Genomic DNA, 7,500 nt, shown 5'->3' on the forward strand with positions numbered 1-7,500 from the left:
TTGCCCCGTTCAAGGTCGAGACTACTTTAGTAATCCTGGTGACTCCAGACCATTGTTTTTCAGAGTGAGTTACAAGAACCTGTGCTTTTGTGGTAAGGAGGTTCCCCAGCACCTCTTCCTTAGTGATTTATTCTTGGTATGGCTGGTTAATATCCTTTTGTACCTTACCTATACAGAGTATGGCAATGTTAGTAGGATTTATATAACACAGAATAGGATGGTAAGGTGTTCTAAGCAAATTAAATTGCTTAGGGAAGGGTGTCAGGGAAGTTCTTTAACCGACGTCAGCACGGATCGAAGTATCTTATTAGATGTGTCTGGTTAATATCCTTTTGTACCTTATCTATGCAGAGTATGCTAATGTTAGAAAAATCTGTATATCACACAATAGTATAGTAAGGTGTACTAAGCTAAATAAATCGCTTAGGAAGAAATGTCAGGCACTTTCCTCTTGTTAGGAGCGGGCAAGAACTTCCGGACAATGCGGCCAAATCTGTGTACATTACGTCATTCAGCATACAGTACAATTATGAACACCAGTAATGTTCGGGTAATGTACTATCGTGGACAAAAGTATTCCCCCACCCAGCTGACAGAGAATTGTAAATTGTTTTGGTAACATTGTTGCCCCCCTTCCTCCCTCTCTCAAGTCACGCCCCCTCCTCCCTCTCCCTCCCTCTTTCTTTTTCGTCTTGCTTCTATAAGCCCCTTCCGTAATTTTGCCCAAAGATTTAGCCCCAAGTCTACTAATACCAAGTCGATTCACTTTCCATCAGGGCGCAGGGAGGCGTGGCTTGTGTGTGACGTTTGTTGGCTTAAGTAACAGAAAATGTATAAAACCGGAGACTCAAATAAAATATTTATAACAAGGGAAAACGAAGCAGGGGAAGAAGTGCTTCCCTCACACCCTTGCACCTTCCATCACATTCCCACACCTTCCCTCACTTCACTGAACCATAAAAAATGTGTCATGGTCTGAGTAGTGGAGCAAACACCCACCCTCCATCACGGTCAGGAGTCAATTGAGCTGGTGTTTCGTGCCACAGCCAGTCGACGTCACTCCAATGCTCAGCCCACTGCGCGAGCTTGGAGCCGTTTTAGAAGAAAGTGAACCGACTTGGTATTAGTAGACTTAGGGTTTAGCCTACACCACCACAACCACGAGGCCACAAATCACACCAAAACCACCCTCTCTCTCTCTCTCTCTCTCTCTCTCTCTCTCATCGAAAGTATTATATATTTCATGCGTTTATCCCAAAGCATTTTCGTATAATGAAATATCAGATCGTTGAACTAGTGTATCATTACGTTATATATTTGCACGTTCACATTTATCATTCTGTTAAAACCTGGATGAATATAAAGTTTCATGATCCGTCCGAAAGTGAATGTTTATTTACCAAATATTCTTTAATCAAAGTCAGATTCAGTTCACACTTAATAATAATTACGTATTCTCATATCTCAGTGCAGTAGTATTGATTTGAGCCAGTATATTCTAACACCTGCAGTAAACCTGCATTTCACTGTTAGAGCTTACGTAAGGTACAAAAGCCTATTTAGTTATATACTGTATATATATATATATATATATATATATATATATATATATATATATATATATATATATATATAGAGAGAGAGAGAGAGAGAGAGAGAGAGAGAGAAAGTATATATATATATATATATATATATATATATATATATTTATTTAATAAATTTATATATATTTTTATTTTTTATATATATCTATATCTATATATATATATATATATATATATATATATATATATATACATATATATATATATATATATATATATATATATATATATATATATATATATATATATATATATATATATATATATTTGGAGAGAGAGAGAGAGAGAGAGAGAGAGTGTATATATATATATATATATATATATATATATATATATATATATATATATATATATATATATATATATATATATATATACATATAAAGTGATCAAGAAATAAACCTCCGCACCACAAGTGAGGAATGTGTCCGAGCGAGAATGGTAATTTCTGTGAAAGTGTGTGTGTGTGTGTGTGTGTGTGTGTGTGTGTGTGTGTGTGTGTGTGTGTGTGTGTGTGTGTGTGTTTGTAGGGTACACTTGGCCATCTTCTTGTCTATGAAAACCTACTAGTACCGCAGAAAAGCAGTTTTCAGGGTAGTTTAAGAAAAATGTACAACATGCCACGATTGGCCTTACAGCTGACTGGAAATATGGTACTCTGTTCTTGGCTATACGGAATTATTTTCGGCTGTTTTTTAACTATTTTTTACACTTTTTGAAAAATATGTATAAACACTGGTGCCACAAGAAGGCAATATTCATGAGACTTTCAAAATATTATGACACGCCACGAATGGTAAAATTGCTGAGAAGAAAACAAGCAGGGAAATATTAGATATCATTCGAGGCAAGAATTTTGAACACCAAATTTTGGCTGAAATACAGTGTTCTTGCTCGCCTCGCTCCTTTGAAGAGTGAATATGGCTTGATGGTGTACCAAGTAGCCGTGTGAGATAAGATGGTGTGAAGTGTGGCACTGTGAGGCGTGGAAGTGTGAGGTGTGGCAGTGTAAGATATGGAAGTGTAAAATGTGGGATCGTGAGATGTGGCAGTGTGTGGTCTGAGAGCATTAGGTGTGGCAGTGTGATGTGTAACAATGTTTGGTGTGGCAGTGTAAGATGTGGCATTGTGAGGTGTGGCAATGTGTGGTGTGGCAGTGTGAGATGTGGCAGTGTGAAGTGTGGCAATGTCAGATGTGAATATGTGTGATGTGACAGTGAGATGTGTGGTTATGTGTGGTATGACAGTGAGAGGTTTGCAAGTGTGTAGTGTGGCAATGTATTTATAACAGAGGGAGGTGTAGCAGCGTGTCGCGCAGCAGGTGTCAATGTCTCATAAGAAATACCAAAAGAACTAAGGTACAAAGGTGATGTGGCAGTAGGACGATCAGATGCAACAAATCGTTTATCAGGCAGATATTGATTAACAGAGCACAGGTTTGGCAGTTGGAGGTGCGGAGTGTGGTGTGATGAGTAAGGTTTGAGGGTGGTGTGGTGAGGTTTGGTGTGGTGTGGCGTGGTGTGATAGCGGGAGGGATAGGAAGTGCAGAAGCGGTAGGCTGTTATTACGACCCTATAAATAAACCCAACAGCTGTGCATTCACCGATTTGATGGTTACAAGACAATCTGCATATTGTTTGCAAGGGGTGTCCTCTTTTAGTAAAATAATAAAGTAAGTGGAAGGATTTTACTTGCCTAAATAAAGACAAAAGTCGCTTCAAAACTCTCGCATTCTCACAGTTAACACTTTACTTTATGTTAGTTCAATTCTTCCATTTCACCAGTCGACAGGATTGTATAACACTATATCTTAGTCACATAGGGGTTGGTTAAGCACAAATCGCTGCCCTGGCCCCCTGTCGCTTCCCCATCAGGCTGCCCTCTATCCGTTCCACACCACTTTAATCCACATGCCTCTCCACCTCACTGCACCTCATTTTCGGTCTTCATCTATCTCCTTCCATCTCTATCACTCACAATCTCCTATTTTCGTTTTACTCTAACTTGACCTAAAACTGTCGTCTATCTGTTTTAAATTCTGAGTAATAACAATACATTAACTCTTGAATATGGTGCTAGTCTCGAAAAGAGCTATGGGAAGGATGTAGAGCCGCAGCAATGTGTATTTCCGCCACGACTTATGTGGAATATGCTGCAAAAGGGCGAAAATCTAGGTCAAGTTCAGATGACAAGAGTATCGTCAGTTTTTCACTCTCCATTTCCTCCATACCTACACCTTCAGTATTATCCACGTCAGTACCACATCGTTCCCGTGCACCCCTATTTGTTTGTCTGTCCCTTTGCGTAACTCTACATGCTCTTTTCGGATATATTTCTCTCGTTTCAGTCATTATTTCTACCTTTGCAGCCAATTTCAAAACATCACTGCCACACGTTAGAATGAGGACCACAAAACTGTCAGGGACTGATATATTTTCTATACCCTTTTCACGCTAACTTAGCCAAAGTTTTCGTCCTTTCGCAGCCTGTTTCTCATAAGTGAAGAGCAGAAAAAGACAATACTACAGCCCTTCGTCCTTCCCATAGCACTGCTTCGTGACTAGCACTGCATTCTAGTACTAACCCTTTATTAGAACTGAGCATTCAAGATGAAGAGAGGTCAATTTAGCCCAAAATTTAGTAAATGGAATATACCTGCTCATAGAGAGGTCGATGATGGGAATGGCTGCTGATATGAGGGCTGTGAGAAGACGTTGTGGAGGTCTGTCAGATCATATGATCGTGGTATGCAAGATCAAGCTGAGAGGTGTGAGGTGGATCAAGAGAGAGAGGAGCAGTCAGGTAGAAAGACTGAAAGTTGAGAATCTGAGGATCAAAGAAATAGCAGATGATTACAGGACCATAGTAGAGGACGAGTTAGAATCAGTGAACCGGAATGAATTGGATCTGGAAAGCCTGTGGAATGCATATATGGATTACTTAGTTAGCAATGCTAAAGTGGTGTGTGGTGTGGCAAAAGTATCAACAAAAAAGAAGGGTACGGCAATGTGGGATGAGGAGGTTAAGAGAGCAGTGGAGGAAAAGAGGAAGAAGTGGCTAAAGTGGTTATAGAATAGGGGTTCAGTTGAAATAAAAAATGAGTATATCAAGAGCAAGAAGCACGTAAAGGGACTAGTGAAGAGCAAAAAGAAGAAGGTAAATGATGATCTGGGAAGATAAATGAATGTGAACTACTCTGAAAATAGGAAGTTATTCTGGAAAGAGGTGCGGAAATGTAAAAGTGAAAGCAGAAAGTAATGTGATGGTGTGACGGATGCAGGTGGTAGGTTACTAACCCATGGAGATGAAGTAAAGACCAGATGGAAAGAATATTTTGAAAGCCTGATGAATGGGAATAGAGAGACCAGAGCAGCTGTAAACATGATTGGTTTTAGGGGTCAGCAGAGAAGGAATACAATGCCAGGAGACGTGACTCTCGCACAGGTGAAGAGCGCTGTGAAACGGCTGAAAAATGGGAAAGCAGCTGGGGTTGATGAGGTGCACTCAGAGATGCTAAAGTGTAGTGGAAAGAGTGGAATGAAGTGCTTGTTGGAGATATGTAAGAAGGCATGGATGAGTGAAACTGTGCCTGCAGAGTGGAAAAAGGCTGTGAGTTTACCCCTGTACAAAATTAAAGGTGAGCGAAGTGAGTACAAGAATTATCGTGGCATAAGGTTATTAAGTGTTGCAGGGAAGGTATATGGAAGAGTTATTATTGAGAAAGTAAGAGAGATATCAGAGGTGCTAGTGAATGATGAACAGGGTGGCTTTAGGAGTGGCAGAGGATGTGTGGATCAAGTATTTGCAGTGATACAGATAGCAGAGAAGGCTTGTGAGAAGGACCACAAGGTGTATATGGCATTCATGGATCTGGAAAAAGCATACGACAAAGTAGACAGGGAGGGATTGTGGAAAGTTTTGTGCATGTATGGTGTAGATGGTAAGCTGCTAGGTGCTGTCAAGAGTTTTTATGATGGTAATGAAGCATGTGTAAGGGTTAATGGACATCTAAGTGAATGGTTCACGATCGGTGTGGGCGTGCGACAAGGGTGTGCGATGTCCACATTGTTGTTCAATATATATATGGATGAGGTGATAAGTAAAAATACGATTAATGGAGAGAAGGATGGCGTTGGTAATGAATGGTGATACATGGAATATCTCATATTTGTTGTATGCTGATGATGCAGTACTGCTTGCAAGTACCAGACAAGAACTTGGCTGGCTAAGTGCAGAGTTTTGCTGATGTCTGTGTGTGTCGTGTCTTGAAAGTAAATGTAGAGAAGAGTAAAGTGATGCTTACTGAGAGAGAAGTTTACTCCCAGTGTGATGTCACAGTGAATGGAGAAAGACTGGAATTGGTGAGAGCGTTCAAATACTTGGGTACAGTGATAGAAAAGAGAGGAAAATGTGCAAAAGAAGTTGAAACTAGAGTGACACAAGGAGGCAAAGTAGCTAGTGCAATGAAGGCCTTGACTACAGACAGAGGCTTGAATGTTGCAGCTGCACGAGACTTCGACGAGGGAGTGTTAGTGCCATCTTTAACATATGGGTGTGAGACTTTGGTGTGGCATGAAAATGAAAAGTCAAGAGTAAGAGCAATGGAGATGGGACTGCTGAGGAATGAATGTAGAGTACAGAGGGTGGATAGGATACGATATAATGTGATTCGTGAAAGGTGTGGAGTGAGAAAGTCGGTGGACATCAGAATCGAAGAGAGTGTCCTGCGATTGTACGGTCATGTGGAAAGAATGGATAACAATAGAGTGGTAAAAAAGGTATACCTGAGCAAATTTGAAGGAGGAAGGAGGCGAGGTAGGCCAAGAAGAAGGTGGAGAGATATGGTGGATGAGTGAGGAAGAAGTTTGGAAGACGGTAAGGCTAGGGAACTGACAAGAAATCGAGTTGGCTGGATGAATGTTGTGAGGAGAAGTGCATGATCAGGGATTTTGGCACCCCTTGTGTGTATGGCAGCGTCTGGATGGACTCAATCGGATACGTTTGTGTGAAGCTGCAGAATGTGGTGAATGTTTTTGGCGTATCCGGTAGAGCCAGGATTCTGGGGGCTTGAATGATCAGAGAATGGAAGCGTGGCCTACCCTTGGGTGGGACAGGAGGTCCGGATGATGATGTTGATAATGATTATGATGATGATGATGATGATGATCACGGTTATTATTATTATTATTTTTATTATTATTATTATGGTTATTATTATCATTATTATTACTATTATTATATTGGTAGGTGGGGGTGCTCACTGCCCACTCACCCGAAGTAGTGCTGCTTTCGGGTGACTACCCTTTCCTCCATTCTTTCATTCCATTCTCTTGTCCTTGTCTCCTTCTTTATTTCCTCTTCCTTCTGCATATGGGTAACTCTACACTGAGTGATAAGCCAAATGGTTTCGTGTACACCAGGAAACCATTTACTACGCTCGGTGGTAATCATATAACCAAATTATGGCGCCTGGTGATTTAGTACTTTCCTTGTCAAAGGATGCATTTTTTTCCTACGAAAATTACTTTAAAAATCACGCTGCATCGTAAGACACGGGTCTGCAGCAGCACACGACGATACTCGAGCTCTAGCTGAGGATATTGTTTAAGAATTAGTTCAAATACAAGTGTATAACTGACCATACCTTGTATATATATATATATATATATATATATATATATATATATATATATATATATATATATATATATATATATATATATATATATATATATATATATATATATAAGACTGTAAAATATTCAGAACACCACGGAAAAGCTCTGTATGGTCGTCTCCCTCGGCTGTTTGTTTACTTTTGGGTCGGTTAAACTTGGTTTCGTTGTTGTTGTTGTGTGGTTCAGCTCAGCAGACGACGGTCACACAACTGTCAAGT

Source organism: Coenobita brevimanus, chromosome 48, assembly GCF_032717465.1.
Source record: "Coenobita brevimanus isolate Jiangsu-jjx chromosome 48, ASM3271746v2, whole genome shotgun sequence".
Lineage (NCBI taxonomy): Eukaryota > Metazoa > Arthropoda > Malacostraca > Decapoda > Coenobitidae > Coenobita > Coenobita brevimanus.